The sequence below is a fragment of the Littorina saxatilis genome, linkage group LG3 (genome assembly GCF_037325665.1).
Source record: "Littorina saxatilis isolate snail1 linkage group LG3, US_GU_Lsax_2.0, whole genome shotgun sequence".
Lineage (NCBI taxonomy): Eukaryota > Metazoa > Mollusca > Gastropoda > Littorinimorpha > Littorinidae > Littorina > Littorina saxatilis.
Genome location: NC_090247.1, coordinates 22,917,488 through 22,937,286, shown reverse-complemented (window position 1 = coordinate 22,937,286; position 19,799 = coordinate 22,917,488). Strand labels below are relative to the sequence as shown.

Here is a 19,799-nt window from a genome sequence, read left to right as displayed (position 1 = left end):
GAAAATTATTATGCATCGCATGTAATAATGAGAGAACAAAACTTGGCTTCTACGTGCTCCCAAAGCACAACTCTGTCCGTGTGAATGAGTACAGCGAGTCTCAGTTTCGTTGCTTGCTTTCTTCTTCTTCTTCTGCGTTCGTGGGCTGAAACTCCCACGTACACTCGTGTTTTTGCACGAGTGGAATTTTACGTGTATGACCGTTTTTACCCCGCCATTTAGGCAGCCATACGCCGCTTTCGGAGGAAGCATGCTGGGTATTTTCGTGTTTCTATAACCCACGGAACTCTGACATGGATTACAGGATCTTTTTCGTGCGCACTTGGTCTTGTGCTTGCGTATACACACGAAGGGGGATAAGCCACTAGCAGGTCTGCACATAAGTTGACCTGGGAGATCAGAAAAATCTCCACACTTAACCCACCAGGCGGCCGCGGCCGGGATTCGAACCCTCGACCTTCCGCTTTGGAGGCCGACGTCTTACCACCACGCCACAGCGCCCGTCATTGCTTGCTTTGCACGTGGTCGGGCGCAATGGACTAGTGGTAAGACGCCGGCCTCCTTAGCGGACGATCGTGGGTTCGAATCCCGGCCGCGCCTGGTGGGTTAAGGGTGGAGATTTGTTCGATCTCCCAGGTCAACTTTTGTGCAGACCTGCGATTGCGCCAATCAATTGGATTTTTGAAGTTTTGTTTTCGCTGGCATCATCAAATAATAATTGGTAAAATACCGGAAATGTTCGACATTAATGATCGGCATATTGACTTAAAAAAGTTTGGTGACAGTGTCATATTGAGCAGCCTCAAAGATATCAATAAAATATTAATAGATTTACATTAGTAAATAACCTTATTATCTTCCAGGAGAGGACTACCCTGCGCCTCATAAAGTTACATTATCTTCATCGTCTGGGGGGGGGGGGGGGTCAAAACCCTGACCAGAGCTTCGCCCCTGGACCTCATCGGGGCCTGGCCGGTGTAACACGAGACAATTACTCCCACGAGATCTTTATTCCGGAGTAAAAATTTCGGACGAAAATGTTACTCCCTTTACAAAAAAAAACAACCACTCCCCCCCCCCCCCACCCTCCATAACACGAGAAAATTACTCCCCACGACAGGTGTGTTCCGAGTAAACATTTCCTACGAAAATGTTACTCCCCTGACGAATAAATAACGAATACATTACTCCACTCTTACACGAGCAATTTACTGCCCACGCCAGGTGTACGCAACTTTTACTCCATTGTCCGCTGTTAGTCTTGGTCGTTGAAGGGGTGGAGGGAGGGTAGCGCGACATTCGTTTACCGGAGATCACATATTGGCATTATCCCTTCGCCCGCATCCCATTTTCGCGTACGAGATTTTTATTGGAAGGACAAATTTGGGGAGTAAACATGTCGTGAAGGGAGTAATTGTTTCGTTCCTTGGGGAGTTTGTTTTTCGTACGACAGGTGTACTCGGAGTAAAAATGTCGTACCCCGGAGTCAAATGTTCGTGGAGTAAACATGTCGTGTTACATCGGCCCCTGGACCCCCGTCCACAATTGTGACCCTCCACCACGGAATGAGTCGCATGTCACCTTTGCATGATTTTGTACATTTTGCTAAAGAGTTTTTTGTGCTCTATCCAGTGATGAAAACCGTTTTAGAAAAGAGCGAAAACTGTTTGAGTTATAACCCTGTGACTAAGGCGACCCTCACACTGTGTTACCAGACACTCCCCGGACTTATATTAAGCCTAGCGCAGAACCGCGCGAGGTGACATGCGACTCATTTCGTGGTGGAGGGTCACAATTTGGACCCCTCGATTTCCCCTTAAGCCGCCACTGCTAAAGTCACGTTAGTGTGGTAGCAGCCCTTTTTTTTCTCGCGTACAGGCTGCGCAGGGGCGGATCCAGGGGGGGGGAGGGGGGTCCGGATTTTCCGCCTCCCCACCCCCCCCCCCCCCCTTGCCTAAAAAAAAAGAGAAAAAAAACAAGAAACAAAAATTGAAAGAAAAGAAAAACTGATGGCTGAATTGCTCAAGATTGCTCCATTTTCCTTGATTTTTATCAACATGTTCCGGCCTTAGTCTTCTCAGTGACGGTTTCGGAAAGTACTTAGGTAATGTGTTGGCTCAGGTTGCACCAGATCGGTCATTTATCCTTGTTTTGATCCAAATTTGTCTTCTTTAATGTACTTTTTGGAAGGTGTGTTATGGGAAGTTTCTTGGCTCAGATTGCTCCATTTGCCATGTTTATATCAACATTATCCGGGGGAGGGGGAGGGGTCCCCTAGGAGGTCCGAAGCGGGGGGTCCCCTAGGAGGTTCGAATGCTTCGCGTCCTCAACTAAACGCTTCGCGTCATCGAATTGTGCCAACAATACATGTGGAAACCCCCCCACTTAAAACTGATGTGATCCGCCCCTGCTGCGACACATCCTCCCTCACAGTACTTGACGTGAAGCTGTACCTCCTCTTTGTCTTTGTAGGAGAGAAAACTTACCTATGAGAGCTGTCCCAACTCTCTGCGCTCTCTCCGGGAATGTTGTTATTGTATTTGTTATACTTTTATATATTCTATTATTCCAATGCTGGGAAATTCGGGTCGCTTCCTCCCAGTGGAAAGCTAGCAGCAACAAGAGTCGCGCTACCCAGGTGTATGCGTGTTTAGGTGTAATCAGCCACCTGCACTTATGGCAGAATGACCGAGGTCTTTTACGTGCCACTGTGGTGACACGGGGGTGGGACATGGATACCGTCTCTGAGTCTGCACATAAAGTTGACCCGTGTCCGTCCCTGCCGGGATTCAAAACCTGCGACCTTATGCCCCTGTCACATTTGACCGGACAGAGCCTCCGAACGTGAAACGGATGGCATATTTGTTTATCCGTTGGCAAAGTGGTCAGTCTGGTAGAAAAATCCAAACCACGGCCGTATTTGCACCGAACATGGAACGGTTGAAACGTACCGGTAACGAACATGTAACGCACGGCTACAGTTCAACCAGCCAAGTGTCTCCGAATGATTGACGAACAACCAACGAACATGAACCGGCCAATCAGAACGCGCACATGATTCATTCCGGACAAACCGAACACATAATGAACATCAACAGGCGCGTGCAGGAAACAACAACGTGTATACATTTTTATATGCCCTGGGATGATCAGGTTCTTCCGGTAGTCAGTTCCTCCCCCTGTAGTTGTCCTGCAGGTATTCTGTAGGTATGCTGTATTCATCAGTTCTGTACGTTTTATCCGTTTTTCAATTCGTTTGTCTATTCGTCGTGTCCGGTGTTTAACCTGCAGGCATCCTGTGTTTGTCCGTTGGGTGTTCGTTTAAGATCTGGTTAATGCGCGGCGTATGCGTTCAAGTTCCATCTACGGACTGGATAACGTATCCCCCCCCCCCCCCCCCCCGTACACCTACAGCACATAAACGAAGGAATTACGAACACTGACAGGAGATATACAGGACAGAACGGACATGCACAGGACAGCCAACGAATATTCGTGTTCGTCACTGTCCGTTTCAAGTTTTGTGCATGCACAAAACTTTCTAACGGATGCAGGCGGACACACCGCACATCAGCTGACATGAAACGAATGTTCCGAACATAAAACGGACATAAAACGAACATAAAACAAACATTGACGAACATCTCCGGATAAACAAATATGTCATCCGTTACACGTTCAGAGGCTCTATCCGGTCAAGTGTGACAAGGCCTTAAGGATCACAAGTCCAGTGCTCTACCAAGTGAGCTACCCCTATACCGGAAAATACTGCTGTTCGCGCCTATTACGTTGTACATTATGTCATACAGTGTACAGTCTCCCAATGATCCGTTTCTTCTTGGTGCAATGCCAAAGAACAAAAGGTTGTTTCTTCGACTGTGGTTCTCAAGGCTGTTCAGTTTGTCTTCGATGATGTTTGCTCGTAAATAGTTGTCATCACTGCGCAGGCGATCACACTCATTCAACAATGCATTGATGTGTTCTTCCTGTTCTTCTTACTTGTTTTCTACTTTGGTTAGTTGTGGGTCGAGTTTCATTTAAATGCCAGTAAACTCTGTCGCATACCTTGCCTGTGTAGATGCAAGCGAAGCGTCACCCGTCTCCAGTCTACCAATGGCCGTTGTGACTGTGGCGAACGTTTCGTTAATTCGACGGAAGCCATCGATATAGTCGTTGTCGTTGTCGATGTTGTTGTTGTTGTTGTTGCTGTTGTTGTTGTTGTTGTTGTTGTTGTTGTTTTGGTGGTGGTGGTGGTGATGGAGGTGGTGGTGGTTGTTGTTGGTTGCAGTAGCACCAGAGTTAGCACTGTTGTTGCTGGTTGAGACACGATCACATTTTTCCCAGCGGAGCCCGGTTTTGGCTCTACACCGCCCATAAGCAGCATAACAAGTAACATTGTAATTCAATCGAGTTGGCATAACAATGAACAATAGTTGATGAATGGTCAGAATGCCCCAACTCTTAAAAAATTACCGGTCATCATTTGTCGATGAACACAACAGTGATGATTTTGCAAAGAAAAACTGGGAAGAAGGTTTATCCCCGATGAAAAGTGTGTTCTCCTCTCAACTCAGGTGTTATCTTTAACTCTGAACGCACGAGTTAGGCTTTCCCCTGAGCTGTAGGGAATCCAACGCCCTGCTTGGTCTCTGTCCATACAATAACAATACACATTTATTTAAAACTGTCATCATGTTTTGTTCGTGGCAACAGTGAACACAGATAAACAGCAACAACAAATAGATAAAAATAAGAGCGTTTGTTCAAACGCTGAAAAAATACCATGTAATCTCCGTGACTTGTCTTGTACTTTAAAACAAATTTCGTGAACCAAAATCATTTCATTTAGACAATCCATCGAACTCACAAAGGGAAACCGAACGTCGCTGATTGCTTTAAAATGGCAAGCCAGTGTAGTGCAGTAGCATAAAGCGCTATTCAGAAAAACGCGCTTTCCTTTATTCTTTTCAACTTTCTGAGTGTCTTTTTAATACAAACATAAAATATCACCACCACCACCCGCGTCTTCATTCCCGGTCTATTTGAACAGATTTAGTCAAAACTTCACTAAATTAAGAAATAAACCAACAACATTTAAAGGCAGAGTAAGCCTCCCGTAAACCATCACAGATACGGTCAGGCTTTTACACACAGTACAAACACCCTTTCATTTAAACACTCACCAATTGAGAACATCCTAGGTGCCCTCCGTAAAGAGCGAACAATTTTCAAAGAATTTATTTTTGCGTGGTTTATCTTACCCCTGAGCCATCGTGAACCCGTGTGATCCAGTTTTCCCTTTTCACAATGCAGTCGTCATAGTTAGTCATTTGAATGCGACTCGACGTGAGCTTATCTACAATAGCACGTTTTTTTATGCACGAAACAACGGCTGTGGTTCACAAGAACTCTAGCGATAGCTTTTGACTGTTGAGAGGAACGGCGATTTGCACTGATAAACCGGCCGTCGTCTGCTACGACCCTTGCGTGACCCTGCTTCCGGGCTTTTCTTTTTTTAAACTTTCACAACTTCGAATTGTTCTGATCTTGTCTTGATGAAAAACGAATTCTTTTATGATTAAAGAATGTTTGTGTAACAAGCTGTCAATTTATTATTCAGATTTTAAAAGTTAGGTCTAGCGCAAAAACGAGGCGCCGTTGTTGTTAACGGAACAAGTCTACGAAAATAAATTCTTGGAAAATGTCTCACGCTCGACAGAAAGCAGCCAGGATGTTCCCGTTCGGTGAGCGTTCAAATGGAAGTATGCTTGTACTGTATTTAGACGCTCGGGGAGCTCTGTGATGGTTTACGGGGGGCTTACTGTGCCTTTAAATGTCATTTTACGATTTTATGACTTTCTCCTCCTGTTGAACAATGCAAACATGTACTACTAGTTGTGTAACTCGCAGTCTCCTAATGGGACATAACAAAGGCGTTTGTTCGATACACAGATCCACTGATTAAAAAACCCAATTGTATTACCTTTTTGCTTACTTTTTTGGCTCACGTAAGTGTAGCCTATGCGATGCTAAACTTTGTCTGTCTGTGCGTGCGTGTGTGCGTGTGTGCGTGTGTGCGTGCGTGTGTGATAGAAACTTTAACATTTCCGAGTCTATGGATAAAGTTCGCATAAGAAGATTACGTCTCGGTCAAAAGTGTTTGACGTCAATTAATGCATCACTGATGACGTCATGCCTCCCTGTAGTCTTTCTCTCTCGCGCGGTGTGTGTGTTCATTTTGTGCACATGTGTTATTGTTACTGTTTAATTAAGTGTATGTGAACTCGTGTGTGTGTGTGTGTGTGTGTGTGTATGTGTTTGTGTGTGTGTGTGTGTGTATGTGTGTGTGTGCGTGTGTGTGTGTGTGTAAGAAAGAGAGACTGAGAGAGAGTATGTGTTTGTGTGTGTGTGTGTGTGTGTGTGTATGTGTGTGTGTGTGTGTGTCTGTGTGTGTGTGTGTGCATGAGTTTGTGTGTATGTTTGTGTGTGTATGTGTGTTTGTTTGTAAAGGTGTGTGTGTCCGTCTGTCTATGTGCGTATGAGTGTGTGTTTTGTATGTATGACGGAGTGATTGAGTTTGTGTTACTGTTTGTCGATTTCTGACGGGAGCCTTGAAGGCTTCGCCTCTTGTTACACCCCCGGTATTCACGACTTTTTTCCGTGACCTTTCGGATTTCATGGGGGCTGCCATTTTGGTTTTGATGCGCTTCCTTTTCCGGTTTACGTATTTTCCGGTTTAACATAGCATTTGCGTTTTATTGTCAGAAGAGTGATATTTGGTTATGAAGGAAGTCAAGTCCGCCATTACCTGCAACCTCAGTTGAGTGTTTACTTTGAACTTAAACTTGAACCGTAGATCTAACAGTGTGTAGCCAGTTCGCAAGACCTGTTCATCTTCCTACCAGTTCCAACTGTTGTTATCAATGGGTCGCGCAGCTGGAGGAAGTGTTTATTTTCATTTGGAGCCCAACTTCAGTTCAAAACCAGTCAAGAACTGGCCTTGACATTCGTTTGGAACTTAGTTCAACGAGTATTTTCTCGAACGTAACTTTTGACCCAGCTGGTTGGCATCATGAATTAGACGTACACCGGCAGTTATAAATCATGTTGTGCAAAAGACTGTAAAGAAGTAGAAAATTGTGGAAAATCGGGAATGCTTTCTCAGTTTGTGCACCCTGGCAACATTCATCAGGAAAAAAACTGCATATGCCTTCCTCTGCAAAACAAAAGTCGCGCGAAGAATGCTGAACGGGCAGCGACGACTAGCTGTTCTTCTTCAAAGTAATAAACTACCCCCCAAACCCTGCAAGTTTGTGCGATTTACTTTGTGGACATGAAGCCAGCAGAGGGCTCAGGAATGCCCACTTAATTCCTTGATTTTACTTCCGTCACAAGAACTAAAAGAACATTCAATGTTCGTTAAATCTGTGGATCAAGTGACTCTAGAAGCGGAGGAAATGAAAATCACCGGCAGATCTGTACAAGATGTTGAATTCTGCCAGGGAAACGAAGCCGCTGTCACGGCAGAGAAGTCTCCGCCTACGAAAGTCGGTAGATCTAGAGCAAGGTAAACATACGTTTTTCAACGCTTGTTCACAAACACACACACACGTACACAAACACACACACGCTCACACCATCACACACACACTTATGAAAGAGATGGAATAGCTGATCGAGTGATGACAATGTTGATTGATAAGTATTTTTTGGTGCGGTGAACTTGAGGCAATATTGTTCTATCAATCCATCAATATATTTTACACTTTCACCCCAGAAATGAAGCACGTGTACACATATTGAACAAAAGAACCATTTTAAGCTTCCATTGGTATTGTTTCCTCTTTTTTTTGCAGACATGTTGGCAGGAAGTGAGTGTTTCACCCCACTCTTGCAAGGTAGGTTGATCACTGATGACAAGTTCTGATTGTTTTTCCTTTTTAATATTAAACGGATGACAATCCGTACACTGCAGATGGATCTAACCGAGATGGATCTAACCGATACACGGAAGCAACATTGGGAACACACTGTTATTCAGTCTGTGAATAGTTCATGTGTGAGGGGTATTACTGCAAGTACGTTCACTAATGTAGAGAAATAATTTTGGACTCAAACTTCAAGTTAAATTGTTTCTGCTGTCAGAGCCATCTTTCTGAAGGAACAATATTTTACATGCCACTGGATTGTTGTATATTCCTTATTTTGCAATGATAGGCTCAGCTTTCATTTGATTGTAATGTGTTTCTTATTTGAAGCTTTGTATCATAAAAGCTCTGTAGAAGTGTTGCACTTGTTTTGCAGACTGCATTAGGCGTGGTAGCTATTGCACCTCCCCCCCCCCCCCGCCTATTTATCTAACACACCCACCCACACACATACACAGGGTGCTGACAAAGGATCTTTTTCTATTCTCCTTCAGGCCATGGCTTAATTTCTTGCAGACTGAGGAGCAGAGGACGTTTGAGCCGCTCCTAAACCTGAGGCACACAAGCCACAAGGTAAATAAGGTATCAGTATAAAAACAAATGTTTTCACTTTGATTTTTATCGCATCATTTTTGACTCACATGCGTAGCAAAAGTGAGTCTATGTACTCACCCGAGTCGTCCGTCCGTCCGTCCGTCCGTCCGGACGTCCGTCCGGAAAACTTTAACGTTGGATATTTCTTGGACACTATTCAGTCTATCAGTACCAAATTTGGCAAGATGGTGTATGATGACAAGGCCCCCAAAAACATACATAGCATCTTGACCTTGCTTCAAGGTCAAGGTCGCAGGGGCCATAAATGTTGCCTAAAAAACAGCTATTTTTCACATTTTTCCCATTTTCTCTGAAGTTTTTGAGATTGAATACCTCACCTATATATGATATATAGGGCAAAGTAAGCCCCATCTTTTGATACCAGTTTGGTTTACCTTGCTTCAAGGTCAAGGTCACAGGAGCTCTTCAAAGTTGGATTGTATACATATTTTGAAGTGACCTTGACCCTGAACTATTGAAGATAACTGTTTCAAACTTAAAAATTATGTGGGGCACATGTTATGCTTTCATCATGAGACACATTTGGTCACATATGATCAAGGTCAAGGTCACTTTGACCCTTATGAAATGTGACCAAAATAAGGTAGTGAACCACTAAAAGTGACCATATCTCATGGTAGAAAGAGCCAATAAGCACCATTGTACTTCCTATGTCTTGAATTAACAGCTTTGTGTTGCATGACCTTGGATGACCTTGACCTTGGGTCAAGGTCACATGTATTTTGGTAGGAAAAATGTGTAAAGCATGTGAGTCGTATGGGCTTTGCCCTTCTTGTTTTTAATTAAACTCTGTAAATTGTGGCAATTACACATTATGCCAATAACATTATTATGAAGAATGAAGATTTTCAACTTATCATTGAAGAAATGAAATCAAGCATTTTTGTTCATTCTGTATTTGATTATTATTTTCCAGTCTTTGGGTTGGCATAGTGGGTGAAATAAGGGTGAGGAGTGTCGGTTGGTGTTATTTTTTCGGTCTTGGTGATGTAATATTTTTCCCACGGTATTCATGGTTATGTTTGACTTTAGTGCAGATTCCAGAACAGCCTCTTAAACTGAAAAGCTACAAGGTTAACAATATAAACAGGTTACTGGTGTCTCAGGCATTGATGTTTTTTTAAAAAGATTTGCACAGCAATTTATGTGTTTGTAAACAGATAATGAAAATAAAGCATAACAACTTTTATATTTTGTAAGTGGAATTAAATGTTTTCATTTTTTATTTTGAAGTGTTTTTGTATTCAGGTTTTATTGGATGGGTGGGGGGGGGGGGGGGTGGTTTTGGTGGTTCTGACTTTTTATGATGTAAGGATTTTTTTCCTTAATTAGTTATTTAATTAGTTTATGTAGGGGGGGCCGAGGGGGGGGGGGGGGGCGTGGGATTTAAAGTGTATTTCTGGCTTTCGGAGAGGTGCTAAATCTGTTAAAATGGAAATGAAATAAAACAATTGGTGGTGAGGGTTATTACAAAAAAAGTAAGGATTATTTCTCATACCGTTTTATTTTTTACCCAAAAATTATGTTACTGAAATTATTCATTAATTTTTAAAGAGGCAGACTGTGAGACAGGTGATGTAATTGAAGTTAGAATATCATGAGATGTTACTTACTTTCTTTACAATATCATCTAATTTGACAGTCCGACACTGAAGACTGCAGACTTCATGGCAGCCACTGACCTGACGATATGACAGCCATGAATTGAATATCAAACGCAGAAGAAGAAAAAGAAGAAGACAGTCTAACAGGAAAATATTTCTGGTATGCTCATAATTTCTATGCCAGTTTGAAAAAAAGTCATGAATTGAAGTTTACCCAGGTTAGACATTAGCATGTCGTAATTGTGACAATGAATGTATCCGTAAACGCACCAAGAGACTTACTTTGAAAAATTGAAGTCATGCATCGTCAATATGACTACAATCACAAACTGAATAAGGGGAAATCATGTCAATTTGGTGGTCTGGATCATCAGCTGTTGCTCATTCGCTATAATGGTCTACTTGACAAAGCCCGTCTTCATGTGCTTCTTTGTTTCTTTATACCTAGTGTAGACAACATGTAGGCGTTTGCAGACTGTTTATTGTATTGCTGTTGTTTGTTTGTGAGTAAAACTGTGGTGTGACCTCAATTGTTTGAAATTTGTTGTGTATGTTCTACTTTGTGTAAGGTGTTTCTCCATGCCCCCAGAAGAACCGACATTATATTAAAACCTTCATACCCTGAAAATACTTGCATACTAGATGTTGTTTCTCATTGTAATGATTGGGGACAGGCAAGCTCTTAAATTGTGCAAGCCATCAGAAAACTGTCAAGTCTGATTTGCTAGAACAAGCGATATTAACACGTTATTAAGATGAATATTTGATTAAATATGTGCAGGAACTACTTCAGCAGATTCATATGGCCAGTCTCACAATGCAAGGAAGGTGAGTAAATTGAATTATGTCTCTCCCACCTGTTCTGTGTTTAGTGTCAGCCGTGATTGCCTGATGAGAATTTGAAAACATGTTGCTAACTAACATGAACCAAACCATGAAACGTGATGTAGGTGAGTAGCCCATCTAGAAAAACGAACCTGTTCTAATTCCGAATTAGAACAGGTTCTTTTTTCTAGATGGGCTACTCACCTACATCACGTTTTATGGTTGGGTTCATGTTAGTTAGCAACATGTTTTCACATAGAAAATGGTGGGCACCTGAACAAATATCTGCACATTACAATGAAGTCTTACTTTTTAATCTGATGGTTTAATAACCCCAAAAACCCAACCAACCAGCACCCCCCCCCCCCACCCCTCCAAGAAGAAGCTCACATAACTACCAACTACACAATTTCATTACAGAATCAAACAATGGGAAGAATCAGGATTCAGCAGTGCTAGGTCGTTGGGGGGGGGGATAGCTATCACTAGGCACTCAGCAATGAATAGTTGAGGTTTTCACGGACATTAACAAAATCCGGTAACCTACGGACAGTAAATTTCACAGGCAAGGGAACAAGAACGTCAAAAATGGAAAAGTATGTTTTTTCTTTCAAACCATTGATAGAGCTCTGAAGCTTCACACAAGTTTTGCAGAGAGAGCACTCGGCCTCTTCATTTTTGGCACTAAAACATGCGCACACACAAAAAGAAAGTTTTTAAAAAGTGGCACCGATGTATTCTCACACTCACAGCCTTAGAATATTGCAGTTTGTATGTTACCAAATTGAGGCATGATTTTACTCCATACCTGACCAAATCTGCGACAGTCGGGCAAACTTCTTACAAGTCGGATTGGGCCTTCAATCAAATACTCAGAAACCAGCAGCTACTTTAAGTAATACTAGTTTTGTTGTTATGTTTTACAGCTTGTACTGAATGTTTTTTTTTATCTCCTCAGAATCGAGTCAGCCAGAGAAAGACCATTGAGAGGGAGAGCGCACAGTAAAGCATATATGGCATGCACTTCGGTGGACCAGTGCCATCATCTTCATAACAAGAGATGCAGATCATATTTTCTTATGTTTAAGTATAGCTGTTAGCAAAAGTATTTGACGATTCTTGGGTACGACTTTCGTGTTTAATCCTATTAGCTTGTGTACAGCCCCAAAATCTGTTTTATTTTGATTTATCATTTATAGTTTGAATTTTTTTTTAATGGAATTAGTCCAAATGTAAATACATCTAAGGTTGCAATATTGTTTTTTTGTATATATATATACCCTTAAAACTACCTCTTCGTGTAAACAAAATTTAATTGTAAAAAGAAGTGTTTGTTCAAGGGAGATAATTTGAAGCGAATTTTTTTTAAATCAGTAAAACTGCGTAGTGACATCCTGAATTAAATAAAAAGATTAAGGAATAAAGGTATACACACAGGTTGTACCCATTTTCTTGATTGCACTGCTTTTAAGTAGAAAGCTTTTTTTCTCAGAATTATTTTACAAATAAAATTCAAGGGAGGCAATTGATATGATAAAAAGGAAGAATTTTTTTTTCTTAGAATACTGTACACATTTAGTAAAGTATAATTTACAAGACAAAACACAGGGGTTTTTTGTTTTTTTTCTGTGCCTACTACTTGACAAGAGAACCACGAGATTTGTGCAGATTATTTAAAATTTTCTGTACAGTATATTTTACAAAGACAGATCCATACAATATATATAATTTTGTAATAGATGTTTTCAATTTGTAGGTATGTTTTTTTTTAAATCAACAGTTTGGATAGCCACAACAAGTGTGTATGTCTTGTGATTTGAGAGCTTTAGCACTGGATGCTTAGAATCCTCTTGATCATTTACTTCAGTAGGTAAAGCCACCTTCTCCAAAATCTTCTCTCCTATTCTGTGCTTACTACAGTGGGTTTGACAAGAGAACCACGAGATTTGTTTTTGTACATATGTTGCTTTTATTCTGTAAACTTTAATGATTTAATCCTATGTGCACATTTTTTTTTAACTGTGTTTTTGTTTTTGTTTTCCTGTATTCAAAGTGTGTATGGAAACCACAACCTGTCACAGCAGTATTATTAATCTGGATCTCCCTGCTATGAACGTAATTAACAGAACGTGTGCATGTAGCTAAAGAACTTAAAAAGAATTTCTGCTACTTCACTCAAAATACGTCCATCCTCACACTCATATTTTCTTAAAATAATATTTGTTCATACAAACATGTTTGCGAATTATTCAATTTTGCGTAAAATATTCAATTACGATTTCTTTGTGTGTTGCAAAATTATGTAATAAAATTATGCAAGATCAAATTCAAAACAGCAATAAAGCTGCTGACGGCAGAATACCTCTGTTGACTTCTCTATCTGTTGGGTCAAACTATGCCACAGACATGTTTCTTCTAGAAGCTCAATATTACGTGGTACAGTCTCAAAGACAGAACAACGCAATAACCTTTTTTTGTGTAGATTCGATTGACTTTTTCCTGAAATAAAATATTCATGAAGCCGGTTCTGACTGAGTTAATATATTTCTGGAAAGCTGAACAACGCAATGCGTCTGTGACTGGTGAAGAAGCAGAGCTGGAGCTTTTTGTATTGTTTGTCGTTGGTTTTATTACACACGCACTCACATACGGTCAACAAAATGTTGCATGTTCCTGCTTGACAAACAAATGCCTGCATACATGCGTGCACGTACGAACGTACGAACATTCATACCTGTGCAAACAATCTGCCACTTCAAGTTCAACACCCAAACCCCACACATTCCTCCAAAAGGAGTCTGAAGTATAATACTGGCATTTGTGGTATTGAACGAGGACCTCAACTTCCATTGTCTAGTGCATGTGGGTCTCATGTTGTACGTGTGAAACCACTTACTTAAAAAAGAAAAAATCTTGTAAGCTTATCAACAAAAAACGAACAATTATATTCTTAAACAAACTGGTTAGAATAACAGATTTAGGAGAATGCAATGCAAGGAACATCATTATCTAATTCGGTCGATGCTTAGATCTAGAAAAGCACCCACTTATTCCAGTATAATAGAGAGAAAAAATCCAATTGAAAAAGTTCCAGATCTAGACAAGGGCAAGCACTAGCAGCAATTTTAGCAAGCAAACTCGAACTTGCCCTGCATTCATGCAAGGTCGAACCACTTTCCCTGCCTAGTGGGGGTTTGGCGGGTAGAGGGCCGGTGCTGGCACACTCGGAGTGAAACGACATGTCACCTACTTCGATAGCTAAGCTGCTTCTCCGGATTTACGTGTACAAACAGCGTCCGGGTTTACCGCTTCGATTCTAAACCCTAGTTTCTCATGTTGGTAACAAACTGGCTATTTGTTTATCAGATGTGTCGTTGTTCCGCATTAAATTATGCTAGAATGCAAGATCGCAATCATTTGGTTATCAAACCAGGTTGTGTTCTTTTTTTCATCACCTTTTTCCGCGCAAACAGTTTTGCACCATTTCTTTTGCGCAGACTGGGCGGGACAGGAAGCGGAAGCGCATCAAAATTTCTGATTGGACAATGATGCCGACGCCCACTTGACCCCCACTACAATGTCAAGGTCGGAAAGTCGTGAATATGTCAAAGGCAGAATGATGTCAGAGCGGTCATGTCAGCCATCCTAGATCTGTTGGGGATGTAAAGGCACACAACTCACCGTGATAACAGTGCGGCTCTCCATCTTAGATCTGTTGGGGATGTAAAGGCACACAACTCACCGTGATAACAGTGCGGCTCTCCATCCTAGATCTGTTGGGGATGTAAAGGCACACAACTCACCGTGATAACAGTGCGGCTCTCCATCCTAGATCTGTTGGGGATGTAAAGGCACACAACTCACCGTGATAACAGTGCGGCTCTCCATCTTAGATCTGTTCGGGATGTAAAGGCACACAACTCACCGTGATAACAGTGCGGCTCTCCATCTTAGATCTGTTGGGGATGTAAAGGCACACAACTCACCGTGATAACAGTGCGGCTCTCCATCTTAGATCTGTTGGGGATGTAAAGGCACACAACTCACCGTGATAACAGTGCGGCTCTCCATCCTAGATCTGTTGGGGATGTAAAGGCACACAACTCACCGTGATAACAGTGCGGCTCTCCATCTTAGATCTGTTGGGGATGTAAAGGCACACAACTCACCGTGATAACAGTGCGGCTCTCCATCTTAGATCTGTTGGGGATGTAAAGGCACACAACTCACCGTGATAACAGTGCGGCTCTCCATCTTAGATCTGTTCGGGATGTAAAGGCACACATCTCACCGTGATAACAGTGCAAGTGCGGCTCTCCATCTTAGATCTGTTGGGGATGTAAAGGCACACAACTCACCGTGATAACAGTGCGGCTCTCCATCCTAGATCTGTTGGGGATGTAAAGGCACACAACTCACCGTGATAACAGTGCGGCTCTCCATCTTAGATCTGTTCGGGATGTAAAGGCACACAACTCACCGTGATAACAGTGCGGCTCTCCATCTTAGATCTGTTGGGGATGTAAAGGCACACAACTCACCGTGATAACAGTGCGGCTCTCCATCTTAGATCTGTTGGGGATGTAAAGGCACACATCTCACAGTGATAACAGTGCGGCTCTCCATCTTAGATCTGTTGGGGATGTAAAGGCACACAACTCACCGCGATAACAGTGCGGCTCTCCATCCTAGATCTGTTGGGGATGTAAAGGCTCACAACTCACCGTGATAACAGTGCGGCTCTCCATCTTAGATCTGTTGGGGATGTAAAGGCACACAACTCACCGTGATAACAGTGCGGCTCTCCATCTTAGATCTGTTGGGGATGTAAAGGCACACAACTCACCGTGATAACAGTGCGGCTCTCCATCTTAGATCTGTTGGGGATGTAAAGGCACACAACTCACCGTGATAACAGTGCGGCTCTCCATCCTAGATCTGTTGGGGATGTAAAGGCACACAACTCACCGTGATAACAGTGCGGCTCTCCATCTTAGATCTGTTGGGGATGTAAAGGCACACAACTCACCGTGATAACAGTGCGGCTCTCCATCTTAGATCTGTTGGGGATGTAAAGGCACACAACTCACCGTGATAACAGTGCGGCTCTCCATCTTAGATCTGTTCGGGATGTAAAGGCACACAACTCACCGTGATAACAGTGCGGCTCTCCATCTTAGATCTGTTGGGGATGTAAAGGCACACAACTCACCGTGATAACAGTGCGGCTCTCCATCCTAGATCTGTTGGGGATGTAAAGGCACACAACTCACCGTGATAACAGTGCGGCTCTCCATCTTAGATCTGTTCGGGATGTAAAGGCACACAACTCACCGTGATAACAGTGCGGCTCTCCATCTTAGATCTGTTGGGGATGTAAAGGCACACAACTCACCGTGATAACAGTGCGGCTCTCCATCTTAGATCTGTTGGGGATGTAAAGGCACACAACTCACAGTGATAACAGTGCGGCTCTCCATCTTAGATCTGTTGGGGATGTAAAGGCACACAACTCACCGTGATAACAGTGCGGCTCTCCATCCTAGATCTGTTGGGGATGTAAAGGCACACAACTCACCGTGATAACAGTGCGGCTCTCCATCCTAGATCTGTTGGGGATGTAAAGGCACACAACTCACCGTGATAACAGTGCGGCTCTCCATCTTAGATCTGTTCGTGATGTAAAGGCACACAACTCACCGTGATAACAGTGCGGCTCTCCATCTTAGATCTGTTGGGGATGTAAAGTCACACAACTCACCGTGATAACAGTGCGGCTCTCCATCTTAGATCTGTTGGGGATGTAAAGGCACACAACTCACCGTGATAACAGTGCGGCTCTCCATCTTAGATCTGTTGGGGATGTAAAGGCACACAACTCACCGTGATAACAGTGCGGCTCTCCATCTTAGATCTGTTGGGGATGTAAAGGCACACAACTCACCGTGATAACAGTGCGGCTCTCCATCCTAGATCTGTTGGGGATGTAAAGGCACACAACTCACCGTGATAACAGTGCGGCTCTCCATCTTAGATCTGTTCGTGATGTAAAGGCACACAACTCACCGTGATAACAGTGCGGCTCTCCATCTTAGATCTGTTGGGGATGTAAAGGCACACAACTCACCGTGATAACAGTGCGGCTCTCCATCTTAGATCTGTTCGTGATGTTAAGGCACACAACTCACCGTGATAACAGTGCGGCTCTCCATCTTAGATCTGTTGGGGATGTAAAGGCACACAACTCACCGTGATAACAGTGCGGCTCTCCATCTTAGATCTGTTGGGGATGTAAAGGCACACAACTCACCGTGATAACAGTGCGGCTCTCCATCTTAGATCTGTTGGGGATGTAAAGGCACACAACTCACCGTGATAACAGTGCGGCTCTCCATCTTAGATCTGTTGGGGATGTAAAGGCACACAACTCACCGTTATAACAGTGCGGCTCTCCATCTTAGATCTGGCCAGGCTTCTTTAAGACCACCCCTCTACATGCATTCATACACAATGTCAATACTCTGCTTTTCTCTCTTTATCTCTAAAAAACCACACCCAAGAATACATACACACACACACACATACACACACACACACACACACACACACACACACACACACACACACACACACACACACACACAACATCAACAACAACAAAACAGCGACAACAACAACACCAACAACAACAACAACAATACCGCCACCACCACCACCACCACCACCACCACCAACAACAACAACCACAACAACAACAACAACAACAACAACTCTCTCTTTCTCTGTCTCTGTCTCTCTCTCTCTCTCTTTACCCTATTTGTATAAACTATAATTAAAGATTATCAAGATAAGTGTTGAAGCTATCACTTGTTCGTCATGTTTTGCTATCTGAATGTGTATTGATAATAAGTTCAAGAACGTGTCCATAAGCAATCTGCTTGTTAACGTTCTCAATGTTGTTATTGTTTGAAACGTATGTATGAGAATTTGAATAAACACGCTTAAACCAACAACAACAACAACAACAAACAAGCAAAATACAAGCAAAACATAAAAAGGGAAATGCTCAACAAGCAATAAAAAATACAAAGCAGCAGTCGAATGACCGTTCAAGCAAAGTATCGCTTCATGGACTCAACACTCACGGACAATTGTCTTCTCTGAGATGGCTGGTCTTTTGGTCGCAAGTCGAGGTGATGTCTGAGGGACACACCGCTCTTTTAACATCCCTGGCCATCACCACGCCTGCACACAAAAAGTATACGTTATTTTTGTTTTTGATAAAAATATGACATTTTGCATAGACCGAGACAGTCAATGTTCCTCCGACACCGCGCCAGCGGTCTAGGTGAACAATGACTGTCGAAAAGACAAATAACAGTTTTGTATCGATCGATTTTTATTAAGAATTCCTTTGATGTTTAAGGGGTGAACGCCCTCAAACTTGCTGCCTAAGTATGAATTTTTGTCGGACTCGAAGACGAGAATTCGAATGTTTATTCGATACATTCACTGGTATTGAAATTACTAAACATTTCAAATCGAAAATCAGACAGGCTCCTAGCATTTCAAAAATAAGAATCAAACAAGACGCTTAAAGCGAAATTAAGACATTTAGTCAAACTGTCGGACTCGCATAATGAAACCGAGCGCACTGCATTTCTTTTTTAACCAAGATAATAATTTTTTTGGACACAAGAAAGCGCTGACGCATTTACTTTAAAAAGAATCCTAAAACATAAGCCTACTAATAATTGGGCAAAGTCTACTTTTGAAAGTCAACTTCTCGAGGTTTACCGCACACAATTTCGGCACTGAACTGTTGGTAAAAAGACTTAGCCAAGTCTTCGCCAAGTCTTCTTCTTCTTCTTCTTCTTCTTCTGCGTTCGTGGGCTAAAACTCCCACGTACACTCGTGTTTTTGCACGTGTGGAATTTTACGTGTATGGCCGTTTTTACCCCGCCATTAAGGCAGCCATACGCCACTTTCGGAGGAAGCATGCTGGGTATTTTCGTGTTTCTATAACCCACCGAACTCTGACATGGATTACAGGATCTTTTCCTTGCGCACTTGGTCTTGTGCTTGCGTGTACACACGAAGGGGGATAAGTCACTAGCAGGTCTGCACATAAGTTAACCTGGGAGATCGGAAAAATCTCCACACTTAACACACCAGGCGGCCGCGGCCGGGATTCGAACCCTCGACCTTCCGATTAAGAAGCCGACGTCTTACCACCCAGCCACAGCGCCCGTCTTTCGCCAAGTCAACTTCGGGCTTCATTGAGGAAGGCCTTAACCAGGTGGTTTTGATGTCAAGCTAATCATGACAAACATTCCAGTGTAGAAACTCTGAAGAAATATTCTTGGATGATCGCCTAGTCAAGATCAGTGTTATACTTTCTGAAAAAGATCAATTCTTTTGACTTGAAATAATTGAACGTTTTGAAAAGTTAAAACAAATCTGTTTTACGGAACTTTCAGCTTTTTTTCGTTGGACATTGATATGTTAAAATAAGAATAATGTAACGCATACAAAGTTACAAACTTACCAACAACAAAGAGCAGAATCAACGAACGACACAACATTTTTTTTAAACGTCTGCAATGGAATGCAAATAAAGTCAAGCTCTGCTGTCAATGGACGATTCAGTGACCAACGAAGTTTACCCTGGAGCCCCGGCCAAGCTATATTTATACAAATACAAATGATAAGCAGATAATAACATGTATACAAGATGATTAAATTCCGGCAGGATTGAAGTCATCATTCTGAAAATATATCAAGATCCTGTCTGTTGATGAAGTTAAACACGTATGAATGTGACTGT

At 42.5% G+C, this 19,799-nt stretch overlaps 1 protein-coding gene and 2 long non-coding RNA genes across 3 annotated transcripts in view; 2 read left to right on the top strand and 1 right to left on the bottom strand.

Annotated features, from left to right (window-relative positions):
• Positions 1-19,799, bottom strand: part of LOC138961133 (mucin-2-like) — a 198,846-nt gene that overhangs the window by 34,455 nt on the left and 144,592 nt on the right. The gene's annotated exons all lie outside the window — the stretch shown is intronic.
• LOC138961895 (uncharacterized) lies at positions 6,867-10,640 on the top strand. Its single transcript, XR_011454338.1, has 4 exons — positions 6,867-7,567; positions 7,857-7,898; positions 8,445-8,501; positions 10,186-10,640. It is a non-coding gene; the product is annotated as an uncharacterized lncRNA (long non-coding RNA).
• Positions 10,812-13,498, top strand: LOC138961896 (uncharacterized). Its single transcript, XR_011454339.1, has 2 exons — positions 10,812-10,975; positions 11,931-13,498. It is a non-coding gene; the product is annotated as an uncharacterized lncRNA (long non-coding RNA).